Genomic DNA, 25226 nt, shown 5'->3' with positions numbered 1-25226 from the left:
GAAGGCAAAACTACAAAATTGCTTTTAATATTGTAGAGTGACGTCTCAAAGAGCTGGCATAGTATTTTATATGTTTAACTGATATGCCTTCTTTACTGAGTTTTCAGTAATTTTTTTGTTTTTATTGATTTTTTGATTGATAGTCTAATGGAGCAGGGAGGGAAGTTCCATAGGAATGATGCTGCCCCAAAGAAGTCATCAAGCTGAGACTCAGAAGTGGGATTACAGAGCACAGACATAGGGGCCTAGATGGGACATACTTGTGTATTAGTGAGGATCGGTAGATTGGAAAAGTGAAATGTAAGTGAGGATATTAAGTTGAACCCTATATCTTACGGGTATCACTGTAATGTCTGACAGATGGTGGAAGATAGTGAGACCCGAGAGGACAGGCAGACAAACCTGACTGCAGCATTAATTATAGACTAGATAGTGATTTGAGTTGGGAATATGTAAGACCAATGGGAAGTAGGTTGCAGTAGTCAAGGTAAGAGATGATAGTGGCATGGACGAAGATCCAGGAAATAATTTATCTCGTTGACAGATACTGTGAGGGGTGAAAATAAGTTGATAATCAGTGCAGTTGAAAACAGTAGAAAGATTAAAGACAATTAGATGGGATTAGTGACCATAGCATTGTGGAGCAATTAAGTAACTGCTGTCCGACAGAGTGATAAGTGCGGAATATAGATCGTTTCAGGTCACGCATATGGCCTGCATCAAGCATCACAGGATTGTTACCCTAACTTACGGGAAATGATGAATCTCACAGAAAGAGGTTATAAATGGCTATATTACTGGGCCTTAGATTGGCCAGTCTTAACGTTAGTAAAGAAATACACAAAGTTATATACAAGCCAAGGTCAATATCATAATATCATGCTTACTAGAAGAACTAAACCTATATCAAGGCAGAAAACACAATAGGGCACTGAGCAAGGTCCCAAATTACCATCCAGACAGCCAGGCGTAGTCACCCCTGAAGTGCCCAACAGGGGATTTGAACCTGGGGCCATTTGCATTCTAAGCCTAAATTTCTGCCTCTGAGCCACTTCTGAACTTTGGTTCTAACCTTGTCTTCCTGACATTGCCTGCAGCACTAGGGGGCTGTACATCACCACTGGCTCCTACCTGTCCATCTAAGTCCACCTGAGGCAGTTCACGCATTAGCTGGGCATAAAACACTGCTCCTCCCTAAGAACATTGTAAGTTAGTTGTTTCTTGTATCCTGTTTTCTAAGACTGACTTGGCTTGTGACCCTTTCTATTTGGATTATTTGTTTTTGCCTGTTCGCTACCTGCCCTGACTTTTGGAAACGTGTCTGACTACTCTTCTGGATTTGCCCTTGTCTGTTTCCTCGTACCCAGTTACTGTTGCTGCTTAAGCCTCCGTGCACAGATTCACAGCCCAGATAGTTTCAGATCTGGTTACCATGGGCTGTGTTTATCTGCAAGGGTGAGCACAAATCTCTGCTAACCGGACTCCCAACTTAGGTATCCATGACAATAGACATGCATTTCCCAATTGGTGTTCCACAAGACCAAAATTGGAGTTCCGCTGTGATTTTCCCATCGGTTGGCCCTATGGGCCACCAGATGGGCATTGCTGCGGAGGGACCCGGTCAGCGCCGTGACCGGGCCCCTGTAGTATGGGATGCTGGGAGGAAGTGACGGACGATCACTCCCCCCACACACACCAGCCTCAGCCAGCAAGTAACCCTCCTGCAGACAACAGGTATGCTAACAGGAGGGTGACAACAAATCCCAAAAAAGAACATGTGTGTATTTGACGGTGTATGTGTATCTGTGTATCACTGTGTGTATGTGTTACTGTGTGTATCTGTGTGTCAGTATTTGTGTCACTGTGTGTATCCGAGTGTGTGTATGTGCCACTGTGTCACTGTGTGTACCTGTGTCAGTGTGTACCTGAGTGTATATGTGTGTATTTGTGCCAGTGTGTGTATATGTGTGTCAAGATGTGTTCATATATCAGTGTGTATCTTTGTGTCTGTGTGTTTATTAATGTGTGGATATGTGAATTGTGTTTGTATGTATGTATATCTGTGTAAGTATGTATGTGGCAGTGTATGTGCATACACCCCAGCAATCAAACACCAACACAACATGCAAACACAAACATTACATACAAAAACACCCCTGAATTCAAACTCCAAAATTATATACAAACACACCCTTCACCCAAACACCAATACTACACACATGCATTTAAAAACCAACACTACAACCAAACACACCCCTACACTCAAATACAAACATTACATACAAACACCATCTCTACACACAAAAGCACACCTGCTCCTAAGTACTACAATCTGCCTACTATCTTTAGAAATAATTGTGTATATATATATATATATATATATATATATATATATACACCAAAAAACTAAATTTGCGGAAAAAAAGAAAACATTACACTCTGCTAATTAAAAGGTTTGTGTTACAGCAAGAATTTTTTGAGGGGGTTTCCACGATATGGATACACTATGTTAAAGGGTTCCACAGGAAAAAATAATTAGGAACCCCTGATATAGACTAACACATGTTTTAATTGGTTAACGTCATCTCGAGACTCCAAAGTGCTAAATATTGGGGTCACCTAGATGACGTGGTCATTTAAGGGGCGAGTGTGAAGTCACGATTTTCAAATATATAAGGATGCGCCAATCAAGCAGGTAGCATCCGAAGGACTGCAGGGAAGCAACAGCCTTTTCACATTTGGCCTGCGCAAACCAGAAGGAGGAGCAGTTCGCCTGCGCCAAAACGTAATCCGCCGATGCATTTAGCTCGTAAGACCCAACAAGGCGAGCAGCAAGGTAAGTTTGTTATAGCATGGAGTTTGTGTCAAAGACAGTCTTGTGTACAGAGTTCTCAGGGATCTTGGAGACAAACGGTAGTAGGGTGGTAGTTGGATGGGAAGTTTCGATTGAGTGCTTTTTTAACCCCTTAAAGACACATTTAGAATATAAGGGAATCATGACGGAATATTTTTGTCATGTGTCCTTAAGGGGTTAAAAATCAGAATTACAGTTGCATGCTTGATTTGCTGGACATTTGAACAGAGTAGAGGGAGATATTTAATATTATAGAAAGAGGCAGAGCAAGAGAATAAATAAGTTGAACTCTATATAACTGCTTGTGAAAATTGAACCCTAATATCAGCAATCATTTAAGAGCAGCAGATAACGCAGGTGTGCAATATGCAAGTCATTAACCTTAAGTGTAGCTCTGTCTTGCACCATGCATCTGCTTTCTGTGATAAAAAATGAATAAAATCAACTTTCTAGATAAAAGGTTCTTACATTTATCTGTAGTTGTGAAATGAGTGCTTGCATATGTCTTTTTAGCACCTTTAGTAAAGGAACACTCTGAACAACATATCCATTACAGCTGAAAACTTTCGATCTGAGCTAAGCTTTGTTGCGCAGGGCTTATCTCAATGGCCGAAAACAATCAGCTGATTCTCTCAGTCAGTGAGTTAGCCCTGCTATCAAAGGCTTAGCTCAAAAGAGCAAACAAAAGCACCTGCTTAGGACCTTCCGGGTCTCGATAGTACATAGTGGAGGCAGGAAGCAACACCTAAAGACACAGGTTAGGAGGCCAAATCATTCTAAAATGGTTTGAATCCTTACAAAGTGGGGGTACCAAGGCACTCCTGGCACCATAACCACTATAGTCAGCTACACTGGTTATGGTGTTTATGTTAATTTCTTTTTAGGTAGAGACAGTTTTCCCCTATTTTGTTTTGCACATATGATAATCCAGGCATCCACGTGGGAAGGTTGCTAAGGGAAGCTGTTATTATTTTTTATATATTTTGTATTTGGTGTTTTTTGTACCACGCTTTTATCAAAACTTATTGTGCCCTTAAAGGGGATTCTCAATGTAGTATAACAAAATATTTGAGGAGAGCACATACGTTGTGGAACCAAATATATATTTTAATGCCTTGATTTGAAGGGTTTTCACTGATTATGTGTTAGCTTGAAATGTTTGTCAATGTTGTCAAGTATTTGGCATTCCAATCAACTAAGTTTAGGACTTTTTTTTCATTCTATATTATAATATACATGTATATATATGTGTGTGTATGTGTGTATACAAATATATATGGGCATAACAGCAGCTGTATTTTGCATAAACTTGTTAACATATCTAATCCAATAGTACGGTTTTCTGTTTTAAAATTTTTACATCCGTAAAGTTTTTATTTTTACATCTTTCAGCTTTTGCCCTTCTTGTATCCTAGCAACATGTTCTTTTACATATAACATGATGGTTAGGGAATGCATCTTTGCAGAAACAAATTTCTGACCTGACTTGGTTTCTAAAGCTTGAAAGAGTAATGCTATTTGAGGACATTACTCCAAAACCCTGAAGCAAACATTAGTGCAGCTGAGTTGTTGAAGTCAGCTTTATATGAGATTTAAAAATGACAGTATTATGAATTCACAAAGGTGCACTTTAATTTACTGGACAAAATATCCATTCTTTTTAATATCTCTCCCCTCCCCAACAGAAAACAAAACAAACAAAAACTTACGTTTCCTTCTTTTTTTTTTTAATAATAAAAATATAATTTTACTCTCAAACTAAATATATATCTATTTAGGAATCTGCTCAGAGTAAATAAATATGTGGACTTTCATTGTTTGTTGGTCTAGAATTAAAGACAATCCCTGCACTAACGTGCTAAAATACTTCTGATAGAACACCAAGTCACAAATGCAGAAAACAGCATCTGGTAGTGGTTCTGCTGCTGACAGATTATTAGTTATGGAATGATTTTTTTTTTTTTTTTTATTTACATTTCAGGGCTGTTTCAATCCATACACGTATTTCTTTTAGATTTTTGTCCCGGAATCAATGATGAAAGGTTTCTTATATGTTTTGGAACTGTGTAAAAGAAACCTATTCTTGGGCACATGGGATTAAGTTTATAGACTGTAGAGATGTTGAGGGGAGACTTTTTATGATCTGCACCATAAATCCAGCTCTTGTTCTGGGTGTGGTCTTCCTTTACTTTGCAGTAGTAAATTGAACCAGAAAGCTGTCTTTATGTCTTATGTTGTCTGGAAAAATGAGAGCATTGGTTAAGCCAGAAGAAACAGATTTATGGGTGTACTGGAAGTAAACTCTGCATTTGAAGCTCCAGCCTTATTTTAGGACGGCATAAATCCAGTGAGCAAGTGTTTAAATGTAACCCCTATTCAATTTTTGGATCCCACCATACTACAGCAGAAAGATCCATAATCTGAACAGCCCATCCTTTTGTGTATTCTGCTGTTCAGTATGCTTTTCTTAAAGACAAAATGTACTTTAAATTACTTTAAAATTGATTATTTGTGTTGCTTAGTGACAGGAACACCAGGGACTACAGTCCAATTGGATTTTATGTCACTTTCCACATCCTTCCTATGCAAGTCCTGTACCATGCTCCATGTCTGTTCCCAAACCCAGAATGGGTTTTAAAAATTGCACTGTGACTTTAAGTCTCTGATTAAATTCAGGTTAATACGCAAACCTCTATTTATAAACTCCACACCTGTTGTACTAACCCTTCACCCCACTGAATTATAAACCTGTATCTCCATCAATAACCCCACCCGGTGCTGTATAATTAATTCCAAATATGGTGCATTCAAGTAGCATAGTTGTAAATTATATAACTGTTTAAAAGTGTTATTTCTGTCTCAGTATTAGGGATGCAGGGCTCACAACCCACAGGACCCACAGATAAGGGCTTCATCCCCGGTCAGATTTCTGTCCGTTTTGTTGCTAGGGAATGTATGCATTTTATTGTATTTGCACTTTACAGCTATACATTTAATCCCCCAGTAGGAAACACATTCTGTTGGTATATATCGTTTGTGTATTTACTATGCATATGTAAGTGAAATGCAAATATGGTTTCAATTATATTTATTGTTTTGCTTCACTTTCCAATGTTCTGTAACACGGCAATGGAGAAAAGTACATAGTTTCTTCTTAATTGTGTTATCATCTCTATGCCAATGTTTGATCCGAGTTACTGAAAAATCCCTCTATCTGGCAATAAAACCGTTTTGTGTTCTGTGCCCCATACACTTCTACTAGTTTGCACTGTGTGTTTGTTACTTCTTTGTTTTGTACATTTTCCCAACCTCTTGTACGTGAAGCTGTATATTCTGGCATATCAGAAGTCTCTCTTGCAAAAACCCTTAAATGCCAGGTGACCACACAATAGCACACCAAAATGTGCTGAAAAATCCCCCATGAAATTCCATCTTACAGGCTACTTTCTTTTCTGTAATACAGAAACAAGTTACTCATGCTTCTTGTATGTTTAGCTGCCATACAGTGCGGGAAAAAAAGTATTTGACCATTTGCCCACTGACAAAGAAAAGATCAGTCTATAATTTTAATGTAGGTGTATTTTACCGTGAAAGACTGAATAACAAAAAAAAAAAATCCAGAAAAATCCATGCCAAAAAAGTTATAAATTGATTTCCATGTCAATGAATGAAATAAGTATTTGTCCCCTTCGACTTAGTACTAGGTGGCAAAACCCTTGTTGGCAATCACAGAGGTCAGATGTTTTTGTAGTTGGACACCAGGTTTGCATACATCTCAGGAGGGATTTTGCCCCACTCCTCTTTGCAGATCCTCTGTAAGTCATTAAGGTTTCACAGATGACGTTTGACAACTCGAACCTTCAGCTCCCTCCACAGATTTTCTATGGGATTATGGTTTGGACACTGGCTAGTCCACTCCACGACCGTAATGTGCTTCTTCTTGTGCCACTTCTTTATTACCTTGGCTATGTGTTTTGGGTCATTGTCATGCTGGGTCCAGGGACGGAACTTCTCACGCACAATTTGATGGTACATTTCCCCATCCATCGTCCCTTTGATGCGGTGCAGTTGTCCTGTCCCCTTAACAGAAAAACACCCCCAAAGCATAATGTTTCCACCTCCATGTTTGACAGTGGGGATGGTGTTCTTGGGGTCTTAGGCAGCATTCCTCCTCCTCCAAACACGTTGAGTTGATGCCAAAGAGCTCGATTTTGTTCTCATCTGACCACAGCACTTTCACCCAGTTCTCCTCTGAATCATTCAGATGTTCATTGACAAACTTCAGACGGGCTTGTACATGTGCTTTCTTGAGTAGGGGGACCTTGTGGGCACTGCATAATTTCAGTCTTTCATGGCGTAGTGTGTTGTTTCTTGGTGACTATGGCCTTGAGATCATTAACAAGATCCTCCCGTGTAGTTCTGAGCTGATTCCTCACCATTATTATGATCATTCAAACTCCACGAGGTGAGATTTTGCATGGAGCACCAGACCAAGGGAGACTGACAGTTATTTTGTGTTTCTTCCATTTGCAAATAATCGAACAACTGTTGTTACCTTCTCACCAAGCTGCTTGGCGATGGTCTTGTAGCCCATTCCAGCCTTGTGCAGGTCTACAATCTTGTCCCTGACATCATTTTACAGCTCTTTGGTGTTGGCCATGGTGGAGAATTTGGAATGTGATTGATTGATTGCTTCTGTGGACAGGTGTCTTTTATACAAGTAATAAGCTGAGATTAGGAGCACTCCCTTCAAGAGAGTGCTCCTAATATCAGCCCGTTATCTGTATAAAAGACACCTGGGAGCCAGAAATCTTGCTAATTGATATGGGGATCAAATACTTATTTCACTCATTGACATGCAAATCAATTTATAACTTTTTTGACATGCATTTTTCTGGATTTTTTGTTGTTTTGTTATTCTGTCTCTCATTATTAAAATACACCTACCATTAAAATTATACACTGATCATTTTTTTTGTCAGTGTGGCAGCATACAAAATCAGCAGGGGGTCACATACTTTTTCCCCTCACTGTATGTTCAAACAATATATTAAAGGGACACTATAGTAACGAGAAAAAAACTACAGCTTAACACAGAAACAGTCAAATCCCTGCTCTCTATCCTGGAGATAATTGGGTTAAGTGGCCGTAGTAAACTCAATTATCTCCAGGTACAACAAATATTTCCCATTTACAACTGTAACAAAACACATTAAAATAGTGCTCAGATCCCATGAACACAGTCGAATCGCCATGGAGTTTTCACCGACCGTTCGGCAGAAATCTGTCCAGCATTAGTTCCATGGCTTTTAGCTATCAGGGTTGGTCTAGTTTGTGGGTTATGAATGTACCGAACGACGTGGCGTTCGTATAAACTGAAACAAGGAGATGGGAGCTGGGCGTTCGACAATTTAAGATGGCCGCCACCATGTGTTCGTTCATACCAGCCGTTCGCCAATTAGTTGCGGTTAACCACAGCTTCTGGGAGGTTAACAGGCTGCACACTCCCATTGAGTGTGGTCTGGCTGTTCGATAGTTTGTTCGGTACAATGAAAGGGATTACATAGGGCAGAAAGGTGCGAACGGCATCCGGACAAAGAGCACTGATAGCTCCAAAACAGAGATTTTGTCACATATATTTATATATAATGAAAGCTTGAGGGGATCAAGCTGAAACGTTGACTGTGAGACGTTGACTTTATTGAAGGTAAATAAGTTACATTTTATATAAGTCCTTGGAGTGCTATCTTTTGCAATTTTTGTATTTTTGGCTTTCAAGCACCGGGCATTACATATATTTGTTATTGGTTCGTTTAAAAAAAAAAAAATGTAATGAATAGTGTCTGAGATAAAAGTTGGTTGTGGTGTGCCGAAACCAACGTCCGAGTGGGCCTGTAAATAAAAGAGAGCCCACCAAGGAGAATTGTATGTTCTAAGGGTGCTGGTGGGTGGGGAACACTTGAACTCGAATGTCAAAGGTGATTAGGGAAAAATAGTACCTGTTTCGCCATTTAAACCCGTGCAAGTGCCAAAGTGATGGGTGCATGGGCAGTAATTTGAATGCGTTGTTAATGTCTGTTTTACTAAGCCAAGCGTTGCTACCAGTTGAAATGACGGTTTGTACAGTGTCGTCTATTTTTACGTACTGTAGTGAGAATTAGTCTGCGGGAATGAGTGCGTTAATGCTAGGAACAAAAGAAGAGTGCGGTGCCGATAAATCAATAATCATGCGCTTTTTATTTGAATATTTGTGTACAGCTATGTACAGCTATGCCAATGGGGTTAGTGCGCCAGGAGGAAAACGGTGAGGAGGTGAAGGGGCCGATCATGAAACCTTGTGCTATTTCTGTGGAGAGGAGAATGTCCGTGGCCTCTGTTTAACAGCTAATTTCTTTTAGATTGGGCAAGCTACATAAACCTTTTTAAACATAAAGAAAGGAATTAACCAATAACTTAAATCACAAGGTGGTGATAACGGCCCACTGACTGGCATATGAAAACTGACACAAGCCGCAACGGAAAGCATGTGTAAAAGTTTTCATAGATAGAAGCATTATGCCGTAATATATTAGAAATGCGTAGAACTAAAAATACATCCTTTACACATACTGTTTAAAGTATAGCATGGACTCTGAGAGCCAACATACACTGTCCTAATGCAGGCAACAAGTGTAACGTTTAACCGCAGCCCGTATGTAGCCTGAGAGGGGGGGGGGGGTTGCGACGAATGGTTGTACCAACCGATCCCCGAGGTGCCTGAGTGTGGAAACCGTGGGTGGTCTCGCGATACCATGATCCCGTGTGCGTTCCGGTCAGATCCCATGTGCAAACCGGAAGTCAGTGAACCGGACGTTGAGCGGAACACTTGAACGCGAACGTCAGAGGTGAGTAGGGGCTGGGAGTTTAAGTAGGGGACTTACTCCTCCCACAAATTCAGGCCTAATGGCCTTTCTACATATATTTTATATATATATATATATATATATATATATATATATATATATATATATATATATATAATCAAAGCAAAGAAAATCCACAGGTAACCTCAGGAGAAATACATGCTGCTGTGAAAAAAAGATGGTTTGATTTTTTTCAAGGAGCACAACAAGAAATATTTTAACAAAAATGAGCTGCATGGTCGCGTTGCTAGAAAGAAGCTTTACTGCACCAATGCAACAAAAAAGCCCATTTTCAATATGCCCAACAACACCTTGACACGCCTCACAGCTTCTGGAACACTGTAATTTTGAGTGACAAGACCAAAGTAGAGCTTTATGGTCACAACCATAAGTGCCATGTTTTGAGTGGGGCCTATAGTGAAAAGAATACCATCCCCACTGTGAAGCATGGTGGTGACTCACTGATGTTTTGGAAGGTATGCGCTATAAAGGCACATGGAATCTTGTGAAAATTGATGGCAAGATGAATGCAGCATATTATCAGAAAATACTGGGAGATAATTTGTATTCTTCTGCACGAAGACTGTGCATGGGACACTCTTGGACTTTCCAGCATGACAATGACCCTAAGCACAAGGTCAAGTTGACCCTCCTGTGGTTACAGCTGAAAAAGGTGAAGGTCCTGGAGTGGCATCACAGTCTCCTTAATATCCACTCTGGTGAGATCTCAAACGTGCGGTTAATGCAAGGCGACCAACGACTTTGCATGACCTGGAGACATTTTGCAAAGACGAATGGGCAGCTATACCACCTGCAAGAATTAGGGGCATCATAGACAACTATTACAAAAAACTGTGAGCTGTCATTGATGCTAAAGGGGGCAATACACAGTATTAAGAACTAAGGGTATACGGACTTTTGAACAGGGGTCATTTCATTTTTTCTTTGTTGCCATGTTTTGTTTTATGATTGTCCCATTTTGTTTTAACCTACAGTTAATTATAAATCCCATAAGAAATAAAATAAAAGTGTTTTTCCTGCTCAATATGTTTTCTTGGTACATATATTACCAATTCTCCAAGGGTATGCAAACTTTGGAGCACAACTGTATAAAAGGAAACTGTGTACAAGGATCTTTTGATATCATAACCTATGAAACTTTCCTGTCCAGATATTACATATGTCTTTGCACGAGTACCAAGAAACGTGAAACCCAGGGGCGTATTAACCGCGAGGCAAACAAGGCATTTGCCCTGGGCGGCATTTTCCAGGGGGCTGCAAAAAATGCCGCCCCCAAATGCCCAAGGCAAATGTCTTGTTAGCCTTGCGGCTAACTGACAAGCCCTCTGGGCGGGCGATCTGCTGGGCGGCGCTGGTGGGCGGCTGGCGAGGGAGCACTTCCTCTGAGCTGTCTGCTCAGCTCCCTCGCGCGCCGCAGAGTGAAGCTGAGAGGCGGAGCCGGAATATGACGTCATATTCCGGCTCCCAGCCTCACTCTGCGGCGCGCGAGGGAGCTGAGCAGACCGCTCAGAGGAAGTGCTCCCTCGCCAGCCGCCCACCAGCACCGCCCAGCAGCCACTGGACCACTAGGGAGAGAGGGACCTCCCCCCCCCCCAGCATTCCCAAAGGTAAGGAGGCTGGAGGGGGGGGGGGTTAAATAAAAAAAAAAGTGAGTGTGTGTGTATGTCTGTTAGTGTGTGTCTGTTAGTGTGTGTGGATGTCTGTTAGTGGATGTCTGTTAGTGTGTGTCTGTGTATGTCTGTTAGTGTATGTGTGTGGATGTCTGTTAGTGTGTGTGTGTGGATGTCTGTTAGTGTGTGTGTGTGTATGTCTGTTAGTGTGTGTGTGTATGTCTGTTAGTGTGTCTGTTGTTAGTGTGTGTGTATGTCTGTTAGTGTGTCTGTATGTATGTTAGTGTGTGTGTGTCTGTTAGTGTGTCTGTATGTATGTTAGTGTGTCTGTGTATGTCTGTTAGTGTGTGTGTGTATGTCTGTTAGTGTGTGTGTCTGTATGTCTGTTAGTGTGTGTGTGTGTGTCTGACTGTGTGTGTGTATCTGCTAGTGAGTGTCTGTTAGTGAGTGTGTCTGTTAGTGTGTGTGTGTGTTTCTGTTAGCTAGTGTATGCGTATCTGTCAGTGAATGTGTGTGTGTGTGTGTATTTAGAAGGCGGGGGAAGGGTTGGGTGGGGGTGGTGCGGGAGGGGGGCGCCTGAGTTTTGTCCTGCCTAGGGCAGCACAAAACCAGGATACACCACTGATGATACCTGAGGAAGATAAAGGATATTGTTGGAAACCACCTTTTGGGCTTCATAGTTAGATAAAAATTCTTTCCACAGCAAAACGCATTATATGGAATAGTCTCACTTAGACATGTACAATGTAAATATAAAATGCACATTTTTTTCTTTTTTACATAGTTTCCACCATTCATTTCTGTTTAAAAACATAAAGCGCAAATTAATAATAACAAAGGTTTGATTTGAAGAATATGGTTGAAGATCTGCCAATTTAAAATAAAATAATGTTCTTGTTTTTTTTTATTCTAAACAATGACAGAATTCTGATTAACATGTCTTTGAAATATTTCAGAATGATTAGGTCTGTGTTGCAAGCCAAATTGAATATGTTTGGTATAGATTTGCGCTTTTGATTTTTCAAAAGAGAGCGAATGTCAAGGAACAGGAGTGAATGAGAAACATGGTATCATATCATGGACACATTCCTAAATTGTTATTAAAGCTTTTGTTGTGTTGAACACAATCCATGTTTGGTAAGGACTTCTTTTTGTTTAGCTACAACATTTTTAATACCATTGTATAATGTATCACAGTAATTAAGACTAAAGACACAGCTTGCTGAAAAAAATGTTTCTACATTTATTTTTTAATCAATGTGGAGTTTGGTTTTAACTGTTGCAAATTGTAATTTCATGCTTTTTAAATTACTTTTTTGGTGACGCCAGGGTAATTTTACATATAGAGTCAGGATCAAGAAATAGAGATTATGTCAAAGGAGCAGCCCTGTCACTGTAATTATTGTGCCAATTCTGCCATGGCTCTGTATATTAGTGTTTAGTGAAACTGTTTTTGAATGTTTTGAAAGTTATCTAATCCAGCCTCCCTTTTAGAGATATCTAAAGTGTGATGTAGTTGTTGTGGTGCCTAGACTGTCCATTTAAAGTTTGCAACGCCAGAATAAAGGCACAGTTCCTTTCTTTTCATAATGTTTTTTATTTTTTTTCATTAAGTCACAAAGTACTAAAATAATTCAATCATTTGCGACAACTGGCATACGTGTTTAATTTTTTTCATCTCTCTTTGAAGTAAATAGGAGATCAGCCTCACAACTATCCTCTTTTCTACAATACCTTGCTTATTTTGGGGTCCTGTCCCACCTTTCCAGGATTTTCATAGATTACCACTATTACTACTACTTTTAGTATTCTGCTACAGCAATAATTCCTGCGTAGACCTTGGCCATAATTTTGAGTAGTTATATGTAGCGGAGCCCTAGTCCTAGCAGGGACTCTCCTCTGCTGGTTACTCCAAGATGCACTCAGGAACAAGTGAAATACTCCAAGTGAACAGCCAAATACAGCAAAGTAATCCAAGAATCTCCCCAGCAATTGGACAACACTCAGCACTGGTGGTATAACTGATTTTTAATGGAGCCACAGCTGGCCTTATATGACAATCCCCATGCAAGGGGTACGCCCACATGTACTTGATGGTAGACTGATTTACAATTTCACAGACCAATAACAAAAGGTGTTTGTAACGGATCGCCTGGCACCCCGACTTGGTACCTCCGTTAATGGATGCTCCTAGTGCTTCCTGAGGACTCCAAGCACTCTGGCAGACACCATAATCACCGAATCCGAGAAACCTTTAAATTCTCCCAAGCGTATGAATGCTGTAGACCATTGAATAGGAACCATACGAATAGGCTTGTACTCCTAGCAGTCAACTGGAACAGCATACAATAAATCCTTCCCCCAATAATGAGACGACACATCACTTTGAGGGTAAAACAGGAACTCTGGACTGTCTCATCCAGCCTGGCTTTTATTACAATAATACACATACAGGCCACACCCAGGGGGAGGCATAAAATAACCAATCACATACATGGTTCAGCCCACACATCCCCTCCCCTCAGATAACATTAAACCCAATTATCCGGTACACTTTTCCAGCCAAGTTCTGGATGTACCCCAGAAACAGGGGGTACACCTTTAAATCCAGCATCGCTGGATAGCCCTTATTCAGGGGTACAACATACTCAAAATTCAAGTCATTCGGATGAACGGTTCGTGAGATATGGGGTTCCAAAGATTTGACCGACCGCATGGGTAAAGTATCCGAAAACAGTTCCATGCATTTTGGCCCTGCGGTCGGTCACAAACAAGGGAATGAAAACAGGCGAATTGCCTGTGTTATAGAGCCTGGAGAGGGTTTGAATGAATTCCCTTGTTTGTGGGGGTTCTTTCTACCGAACGACGGGTCATTCGGTAGTTTCTATACGAATTTCTGGAAGTATGGAGGTCTCAGCGGTGTTTGCCTAGTCAAGTGTCCGATTTTAGTTCCAGACACTCGACGGCAAAACACCGCTGTTCGGTAGTTTAAGATGGCCGCCGCCACGTGTTTGTTTCCCGAATGGCGGCCACCCAGAGGACAAAGAATACATTACACTGATTGCCAATTACCCGTTTGCAACATTGTTGCAAACTGTAATTGGAGGCACACTTATTCCTGGGTGGTCTGGTTGTTCGGTAGTTTCACTCAATATAATGAATGGAGTGATTCTACCGAACAATCAGCTGAATGCTGCATACATATCCCAGGTTAAACTTAACACACAAATACACATATAATATTACAGGCAGTACACTAGAATATGTATCACAGTCTTAAAGGGACAGTAGTCCCAAAAGTCCCAATATGTCCATAGATGTTGTTAAAAGGGCCAGTAGCAGCAATATACAGTACAATATGCCCCAAATAACCCAGGGGCCATAGTCAGCAGGTAGGAGGCTAGCAAACAGGCTTCTCCAGGGCCCAGTGGCGAGGTTGGTTTCGCCACAGTGTTTAAATGCATGACACTCCCATATACAAGCATACAATCCCTCATCTCTGCCTGGGAGATAATTGGATTGGAATTAGTACAGTTACTGATCCAATTATCTCCGAGCACAGAAAAAACACACTTTTTCAAAACACCCCAGAAGTACCCTAAAAATACATAAAACCCCACATATCCCCTGATAGCCCCGACTGGGTGACCAACATATCCAAAAATCACCCAGATCAATTCAGGGGTTCAGGATTTTCATGGAAGTCTTTTACAGGTTTCCCTGTAGTCTGTGGGCAGGAGGCTGGCAGGTAGGCTCCTCCAGGAGCTCGTGGCAAACTCACTTGGAAAGGGGAGTTTGTCACATAGGTGTCTAGAGCGAATTCCCCATTCGGCTCCAGGAAGGAGTGGTTCCAGGGCCCCAGTCAAGCCACGGCGACTGTGGGCAGAAGTGCCGTGGTTTGTCCGCTGTTCAAGCTAGGAAGCGGTCCTTGGCGGTTGTATCCAGTCGGGGTACAGGGAGCTCTGTTACATTATAGTTTGAAGTTGGACATGAATGATGCAGTGCCGCTATGAGGACAGGTGCATCTGAAACCTCTGACCATAATCCCACCCCCCGAATAAAACACAAACACTACTAAATGTTTTCCCATAGCTTTAATAAATCTAAATCACGTCATTTCCTCCCACCCCTGCCATATTATATTTGAACATAGCCTAAATAACAAGCAGGGCAATGACCACATCCATAAATAACATGACAATATAACACATAAACCAATAAAGTGCAAATACATTTTATTGAACAGTGGTGGGGTGGATACCCCCATACCCCTGAGGTTCTGAGCCACCAACGGACTCAAAACCTCCCAACACAACAACCGACTGTATAAGCAAACTTATTTTAACCAACTACTCTTTAACTGCTCATTTCCTAACTAAAAGACCATATCCCCCCTTTATCGTCACATTACCAGCCCCGCCGCTGTGACTAAGCGGGGATAGAAACAGAAAAAACCCAACCAACTATGGGGACGAGGAACAAACCTATACTGGTAAGTAGATTAAAATTGACTACCCCTAATACAACTGCCCGTATATGTATGCTCCCAGCCACCAACCAAATCTACCAATCCTTACTCAGATTCACCAACATCCGCCTCCTAGCTCTGTCAGGGCCCCTTTCCACTAAAATGTGGTCGTTGCATGGGGCTACATCCTTATTGCATATTCATATTAAAATGTTTGCCAATTGATTTACTAGACCCATGCCACATTTGGATCAAAACAGTAACACCCAACTGCACTTTAATCCCATTGTGGCATACCTTTGGTAATGGAAGCAAACTTTGGCTCTTTAATTTAGAGCATTTTGACAAGGTTATTCAGGAACACAATAATTTTAAAGTGAATTTCAAGTTTAAGGTCAAAATTGCTGAACTGAAAATATTCTCCAAGTCAGATTTGTTTCAGAATTCAACTACCTAGGCATTAAATTTGAATTGCACTTTGAATTTTCACTTTCGTAAATAACCCTGTCAGTCTTTTCAAATAGCCATTTTATTACGAAATGTATTGGTTTTATTATTTTTCACAGGCCAGTTGTGAATTACACAGGTCATTGGTGTCCGCTTACACAAAGATTTCAATTCTTTTGCATATTCCAAATACAGCAATATTCAACATGTAGACTTTTGCAAGATATATGGGAAACCTATGATATTTAATCGGACTCATGACGTGCTTGCCTTCTCAGAAAAGCTTTTTTGCTTAAATATCTATTTTCTTCTTTTTACTAATGTTTGTTTGTCACCCATAACTTACAGTGAAAGACACAAATAAAGCTATTTAAGTAGACATTTCTACCACACTCATGGCATGCCGCAATACACAAATAACTTCTCAGGGGTTCACTAGATTCCAGGCCAAATTTTATAATAGTGTCTTGCGCATTATACATGGAGATCATCCCAATATTGGAAATTGCAGATACTTGTCAGGGGAACAGGCAGGAAAATACACATTTTAGGCCAAGGTTGTAGTGCTGCAAGAATAACTGCATTAAATATATTGTTCAGTTTGTCTATTTTGATATCAATGTATACGTTTGGATCCAAATTAAGCCGTGACGTTTATTCACAGCCATCTGTTTCAAGCTATCCAGTTTAATAATAGTGAAAAATATTCTTATTTCAAATAGAGGAATCCCTTGAAAGAACATTAGCAGGAGATTGGGAGAGGGCAGGTCTTAGTTGAGGGACAGTTCAATGAATGGGTGTGACATCACTGGCAATAAGCCTGTAAAGTGGGCATGTTATATTAGTGTGCATGCATGTCAGCAAGACAAAGTTCTGCTGAAGTATTCAGTCGGTGCCGAAAATGCCTTGTAATACATCGCATTTGCAAGTACCACGCAAATGCCTTTAAAAATGAGGTCATCCTGTACTTTGTTAAAACAGCCACTCTGTCAGGGAAAGTTGCCATGTCACATTACTGCAAATAGTTTATTCAGACATTCGGTGATGGCAACGTAAGACAAAAAAAAAAAAATGTCTCCCATACTCAAAGCACATTTTTTTTTAAGTTTATCAGTACACTGATGCCACTTATGGAATAATTCAGTAATTCACCTTAACATACAGGGTTTCTTTCTCTCCCCCCTTTAAAAAAAAAAATATATATATATATTTTATTTTTTGTTCATTTTATAGCATGTTCATTTTTAAATTTTTATTTTTAAGAACATTAATGTGGCTGGCACTATTTTTATTAACAGTCTAAAAATTTTGCTGTGCAGGAAAATCTTTTCCTTTACAGGAAACCAAGAGGCATTCTTCAAATGTCTTGGCCATCCTTGGGAAAAAAAAATGGAAAACAAAGTTTTGCACGTCTGTCTGTGTGTTTAAAATAAACTCTCAGGGTTGGCCATGCTGCAGTGCTCCAGATGTTGGACTTCTAGTCCTATTACAGACAGCTTGTTGAAGGTGATGGTAGTTTTATTTTACTAGTTACTGAATGATTGGTGGTGCCCAAATCTAAGTACATACCCTTGCACATATTTCTGTCATTTGCCCTAATATTTTACAGAAATTAATTCTGATTTGGAAACAATGAGAATTATATCAGGGTACAGAAAGTTTTGTAATTTAAAGGAACACTCCAAGAAGCATAACCACTGCAGATTATGATAAAAGTGTAAAAAGGCTGTTGGTGAATTTCTCCTCCCAAGTATCAAATCCCTATGCCTTCAGCAGCAAACCTGATGTTGCCTTATTGTTATAGTGCTAGGAGTGTCCCTTTAAATAGTATACATTATCAAGTGTATCCTTCGATTTTATGGAGAAAACATATTGTATATCATTCTTCTATAAATTATATACATGCCACCTAAGAAGGGTTTTTAAAATTATTTCCTGTAAAATTAAACGTTGCTGTATTATCATATTGTTATGTAAACATATGCATTTATTTCCCATCCCTATTTGTTTCTCACCCCTGGCACATGAAAATGGTTTAAGCTTAAGATACGAAGTACAACTAGTAATTTGCCTCGTAAGACTAGTCCAACAGCAATATGCTGCCAAGTTAAGGTAATTTAAAATAGATTTTTAAGGTACTTGTCAATGATCAATTATAATGTCAATTTTATATCTAATGATGTGCAAAATAATTTTCACTTTGATATGCATTAACTGACATTTTACACATGAAACAAGATCATTAATAATTACTTCTCAATACTTTGAAACACAAAGTAGAAATAAATATTCAGTAACCATTAGCTGATTTAATTCGCTAATTTCATTTTTTTTATTTCATTTTTCATACATACACTTGCAGGCAAGACCACACAAACAAAAATAAAAAGATTGCTGTTAAAATATACACAGTTTTCTTCGACACTATTATGTGTGACGAGGCAAGATCATATGAAATAAAACCGTTTTGAAAATTGTCAGCATATTCTAACAGCAGGTTCATAATTTCCTACTTTCACTGTCCTTTCTTCCTAACAACTTTCATGTGTTTCATGCTAAAGTAATTTAAACATTTTTCAGGCCTCGAGTCAGAGAAATTCAGTAAGTGGGCAAACCCATTCCATAGAATATTTTACTTTCAAGGTAAAACACGCCAACTGCCAAACTGCACTTCGGCACATTTTTAATGTATTATTTGTTTAGACAGGACCACAAAATCTTTAAATAACAAACATGTTTCAAATGCATTAAGTATGCTAGTCTCCTTTCTTATACAATTGTGGTATTGTTAAATGTACCGCTGGTAAAGTGGATCACGTTATTTCTCCTAGGACCCGTTAGACCCTTCTACCCAGAGACTGTAAGCAAAGATTCCTGTCATTCCTTTTCCCTGTTTGACTGATTACCTAACCAGACATAATTTTTCTTGAAGTCTTACGTTTAACCATTTGTATACTGCTATGGTAGTACAAAAGTGTTTACTAGGAAAAAATAAATAAAAGTAAAAAAAAAAAAAATCTAATAAAAAATATTTCAAATATTCCAGTTATTTATTTTACACATTCCATTGCAGTAACTGTGCTGCACTACCTGTGCAGACTATTATGTGAAGATAATTGAAGCTTTGCTGCTTCAAATTATGTCTGTAATTGCCCATTAGTTCTAAAAATCTGTAAATAGTGTAATGATAGAAAAGCCCACAAAGTATATTTGTTCCTACCTTTATTTGTAGAATGAAGGTAATTCCTAGGGATGAGTTCCTATTTGTGACTTAGCTGTACATGTCATCACCAACTCCCCTTCACATTGATGCTGCCTGTTCTCTAGCTGTGAGCATCAACATAGCCTGCACTCTGATTTGAAAGCTCTGTTAAGGAATGCAGTTTTCTCTTAAACAATGTTTATATGATAGATTTTGAACATTTTTTTTTTATATATACCAAGCTCAGTTGAATTATATCCTGGCTACCGAATGATGGTGTGTCTTCTGATTCATTTCCAGGAGAAAATCATTTCTTTGTTTCCCAGCTGTAAGGCACTTTTTTTTTTTTTTTTTTTTGAGCTGTGGAAGGAGAATTGGTTTTTCATACATCTGATCCCATGTGTTAAATTAAGGAAGACTATGACATTTATCTTGGCAGTGTCTTTATACTGGGGTTGGATCAGTGTGGCTTGGAAACTACATTCCTAAATGTTTCTAATTAATAAATCAAAATTATTTATATATCTTGCACAAAATATGACAATTTTTTTTTATCTTCTATTTGTCTAATCCTTTTGTTTCAGTTTTTTTTCTTTTTAAAGGAAAAAGTTTATTATTTTCTATTTAAAATACAAGATTGCATCCTCTGATTATTATATCATAAAGCACAAATATAAGTAAATTACACTTCTCAGTATATCTCTTAGGCAACTCTTGGTCTGTGTGGCAAGACCCTTTGGTGAGGAGCACCATTAATCTAATCAAAGACCATAGGGGGGAACCAAGAGCTAGAGTATTTTCATAAATCCTGCATATGTACAAGGCATTCCAAAATACACACTGAGATTTAGCCACAATTTGTGCATGATCTTTGGCCATGTTAGCTGTGCTACTGACCACAGATGACTTAACGAGTTATTCCAACGATCATAACCACTATAGCCTGCTGTAGTGGTTATGCTGGTATGAGTACCCAGGCGATATTCCCCGGTATTCAAATGGTTTTCTTATCTGATCCTGGCGGACGCCAGTTCTCTGATGTAAGCAGGTTTACAATGTCTGGCTTGTGCCGAAAGTCAATAATCCGGATGCTCTTAGCCATTGAATGAGTGCCTGTGCAAAGAAATTTGCTCAGAACTGATATTACCCAGCCCAGAACTCTTGTTTTGGGCTGGTTGATGACGCCTCATGACACAGCCTAAGGTGGAGTCATACCTATGGTAGCAAAGGAGTTAATATCGGTAAGTAAATCATATCATGCTGCTTGGAGCAACCCTGTCAAGATGACTGTTCTGCCCTCATGGAGGAAGGTTAAAACAGAAGATGCACAAAAAACAGGTATTTACTTATATTTATGCAACAAAGGCATACTATTCATTTAAAATATTCCTTTATTGAGAAAGAAAAGATGTACAATTTTTACATAGAAAAAAAATAAACATATTCAATTATACAAAGTAACAAAATATAATACTTTGGGGGAGGTAGAAAAAAAAAAGGGGGAGGCGGGTACCCATCTTATATACTAAATTGCAACTCAAGTCTGTGAGCATATATTTTAACATTGTTTTCTTTAGTACTTTAGTAGTACTATATTATATAATTTACCAGAGTAACATATCATAGTGATTGGATCTGTTTACAATTTACAATTGGTTTCCGCATTATATAAATAACAATTAAAACCTATTCATTTTCTTGATGTCTTTTCCCCACATATCCCAATAATAAGCAAGGTTTAGTAATGAAGAAGATTGTCTTGTAACCAATTCATAACAATTGTTTTCTAGTACAGAGTGTAATACCTCTTTAAAAGATGGAATAGCTGATTACTGCCAATGTCTGGGGATAACTGGGATAGCTGCAATTAGAATGTGTCCTATTATGATCCTGTTAATCTTTTCAATGTTTTCAGGAAATTTTGGGACAGGGCCAATTCTGAATTGAGCACTGAAATTGTAGAATTAACCTTTTGAGTTAACTTGTGTATGTCCTTCCAATATTTAGTTAATTTTAGGCAGTACACCAGAATGTGTGACAAAGAACCTATTAATCCGCAATTCTTTCAACACTTATCAGAGAATCTGACATTTTTCTTCGATATGTATGAATCTACCAATATTCCCAGTCCCACTCCCTGCCTCCCCCCCCCATCCCAGGCCTCTCCGAAAGCGACGCGGCCATGGTTCCTTTGTGGGCTGAAAGCCGTGAACCCCGAGGCCGGGAGATGGGCAATCAACGCCCTCCACCCCCAGAGTTTCCCTCTGCTTTGATGCCCTCTTTTTATGTGCTTTACGGTGTTGTATCTAGGGCGTGATATATCTGTGAGATTATTACTGTTGGTGACCTATATTTAATGTTTGCTTATCTCGTTGTGATCTAGGATGGTGGGGTGCGTTAAGCACTTATTAGCAGGTGTATATGTGGGGTTTCTTGGCCGAACAGAGCCCTATCATCTGGTTGTGAGCCTCTGGTTGCTAAATTTATGTTGGACTGTTGTAGTGTAGGTTCACTGTTGTGGTCCCTAGTAAGCTATGGTTGGGTGCTGTTGGAGTATCCCTGTTCCTCTGTGGGGAGGTAAGTGTTGTATTGTTTCCACAGATCCCATACTTTATGTAAAGTGTTGGTAGTGTTCCTGACCTGTGCTGTTAGCCTGTCCATAAGGTAGTTATCTCTTAGTTTACAAATTTCTCTTTTAATTTATCAAAGGACATTAAAGAATTTCCCATAAAAAAAAATGTACATTTTGAATTAGTTTTGATTGCCGCACGCCCCCTGGTGTTGAGCACCAGCGTTTGTGCAGCCACATACCAATACCCTGAATCAGCTTCAGCGGATACCAGGAACTAGGAGCTTGGAAATTAAGCAGACCTCCCAGGAGCTTAATAGGGAGGCTCTGCAGCAAGATTGTATCCAGTACTAGAAACAAGGCTAGACTAGAGATAGGCACCAAACATGAAAACAAGACAGAACTAATAGAACCCAGAACCAGAGAAGGATAGTAAGCTAAACCCAGAACATATACACAAGACATGAGGAAAACATGAACATAACATGGGCATGACTGGACAGGACTGTACATGGGCTGGGTATACAAACTAAAATAAGACAAGATAGCAAAACAAGAGGAGAAATAACTAAGTACTACATATGAAAATCATGGGGATTTAGTCACACTATATGATCATACATAGCATAAGCCTGCCAACAACGCCAATGTACCCCATATCTGGCAGGTCCTACACTGCCTAATGTATACTAAAACATCCTAAGTAGACATATACAGCACTTACCTGCAAGAAAGGGCAGAGGCTTTGAGCAGCTGCCTGCAGGACTCTGAAACAGAAAGGAATGATGGAAAACAAACGGGTGTGGCAACATAAAACTAAACATTTAAAGGAAACCTGGAGACTGGGAAATCCAGGGACAAACTATAGGAATGAACCCAGAAATCCCAGCATAAAGAAAACCAGACAGACTAGAAAACCAAAAAAACAAGGAAAACGAAGCAAGAATAGCAAAGAGTGTACTGGATACCAGAAGCCAAGTCCAGACATCAGAGCAGAGCAGATCATGACACATACTATTTAAGTTTTTGCATAGTTTATTTCCCAAATAATCTATATATATGAGTCTCTCCAATTAAAATCAAAATGTAACTTCAGATCATCCAGATTATACCATGGTATGTGTATTCGATAGCTGGTGTCTTACCCGTCTTGAGCTTATAAAATGAAACCTCTCCAAATTATTTTAAAATGGCATTTAATCAATCTACAGATTTCTGGGGTTCTGTTGGTTGGACAGTGATTGGTTGGACGGCGATCTTGATTTTTTTTCCCCGGATGATAATTTGTGCACACAAACACTCCCTGGCATCCTCCCCTCAGACCAGAATAGGTTATAAAGTTTGTCAGATGTGGCTAAAGTATATGTGAAAAGGTTTTATAATCATCATGAGGCCATCTGGGCCTGGTGCTTTACCTCCTGGTATTTTCTTGATACCGTCTATTACAACTTGTTGGCATATGCTTGAATTCAGATAATCCAATTATTCACAGGAAATGTGGGGTAGATTAGTTTTATCTAAAAAAATGCCTTTAATTTTTTTCAAAGTAGGTTTTTGAGTTTTAGGATCAGAAGCCAAATTATGTTGTGCCTAATATTTAGTGAATTGGTTAGTGATTTTTACTGGGTGTGTAATCTTTTTACCATCATCACCTAACATGCAATCCGTGATTGCGCCACATTATGGCTGAGTTTGGACATCAAAAGGGAGGAGGCCTTTATTTCCTTTTGAATAATAAATCTGCTTGAGTCAGCATGAAGGCTTTTTTTTTCCAATTGACTCACTTTTATTTTCTTTTTTAAGTCTTTTATCATGGACCAAATGTATTTGCCAAATTTAAATTGTATAGGTCTCCTTCCCTCTCCCTTAAAATTTTAGATTTTATTTTTTCTTCAAGTAAGATGCTTTTTGAATAAAATGGCCTCTTAAACACAGCCTTATGAGAATTCCATACCACCCCACCAGAAACCTCATGGCCGTCATTTATTATTATTGTGTGATAACTCTTTTAGCTAATTATTTATTTTCCAAATCCAACACAAATTATCATGACGTTTTCAGGCACAATCTGGTGTTGACTGGAAACACTGAGACAAATAAAGTACAATTGGTGCATGGTCAGACCATGACATATAAAAAAAACTTCTGTTTTAGTAACCATTAACAATATTTTCTCATCCACTATAAAATAGTCAATTTTTGAATATGTGTTGCTCTCTCCCTCGTGCAATACCCTCCAAGCATCATACAATCCATTAGTATGCAGATACCAGAGCAAACGTTAGCTAGCCTATCTGTAGAGCAGCCATCAACCAAACTAGAATCTTCCTTCTTAGTCACTCAATCTTCATAGTCATTTTCAAAATCCTATTAGGAAGTCTCCTTAAGTATTTCAATTGGTTTGAATTTGAGAAATACACATTTACAATTGTGTAAGTGACATTATTTATTATCTTAACCCAAATAATAAATATTCTTTCCTCATCAATGACTATCTTCTCAGTCAAGTGGGCCACATTCTTATTAAACAATATGGAAACTCCTCTCACTTCAGTTTAATATTTATAATGGTACTGTAATGGGAAATTAAGCATAATATTGCGTCAGTTATCACTTTTAATGTGGGTTTTCCTGGACACAAAATATATCTTCCCCCTAAGATCTTGCCTCCTTAGCTAAAAGTCTTCTCTTGTGTGGGTTGTTTTCAATACCATTTTATGCCATCAAATTTAATGTTGCCAATTTGTAGTTTATCAAAAGTGTTTTTTGAATAAAGGACTACAACATCAATCACCCAAGAGAATCTGAAAACTGGCCAAAAGCAAGATGGCAACAATTTTGTGATAAGAAACAAAATTACAAAAAAAGCAAACATTAAACATGGCATTGTATGTACTTCTCTAGTAATACCATTGAATAATTGTCACAACAGAACATATGTCAGCAAACAAAACCCTTCTACATGTCTCATTCCCTCCTCTCCGCCCCTCCATATGTCCCATTCCCTCATATGTCCCCCGTTAGTGTTTTTATATTGTATTTGGTTTTAATATTTGTTTTCAAATAAAACTAGTTATTTTGTGAATTTTGGACATGCCTACTTTCATCTTTGAAGATTTTTATCTTACACAATTATTTGAAGTTATTTTTCTG

General features: G+C 39.0%; 2 protein-coding genes across 2 annotated transcripts in view; one reads left to right on the top strand and one right to left on the bottom strand.

The window, feature by feature from the left end:
* Positions 1–19720, bottom strand: part of COL10A1 (collagen type X alpha 1 chain) — a 113724-nt gene extending 94004 nt beyond the window's left edge. The window contains exon 1 of the mRNA XM_063443499.1: positions 19523–19720. The gene's annotated coding sequence lies outside the window, so the exon portion shown is untranslated. The remainder of the gene's footprint in view (positions 1–19522) is intronic.
* Positions 1–25226, top strand: part of NT5DC1 (5'-nucleotidase domain containing 1) — a 396716-nt gene that overhangs the window by 170290 nt on the left and 201200 nt on the right. The gene's annotated exons all lie outside the window — the stretch shown is intronic.

Source organism: Pelobates fuscus, chromosome 2 (genome assembly GCF_036172605.1).
Source record: "Pelobates fuscus isolate aPelFus1 chromosome 2, aPelFus1.pri, whole genome shotgun sequence".
NCBI lineage: Eukaryota > Metazoa > Chordata > Amphibia > Anura > Pelobatidae > Pelobates > Pelobates fuscus.
Note: the sequence above shows the minus strand (reverse complement) of the source record. Positions and strands in the feature narration are given on the sequence as shown.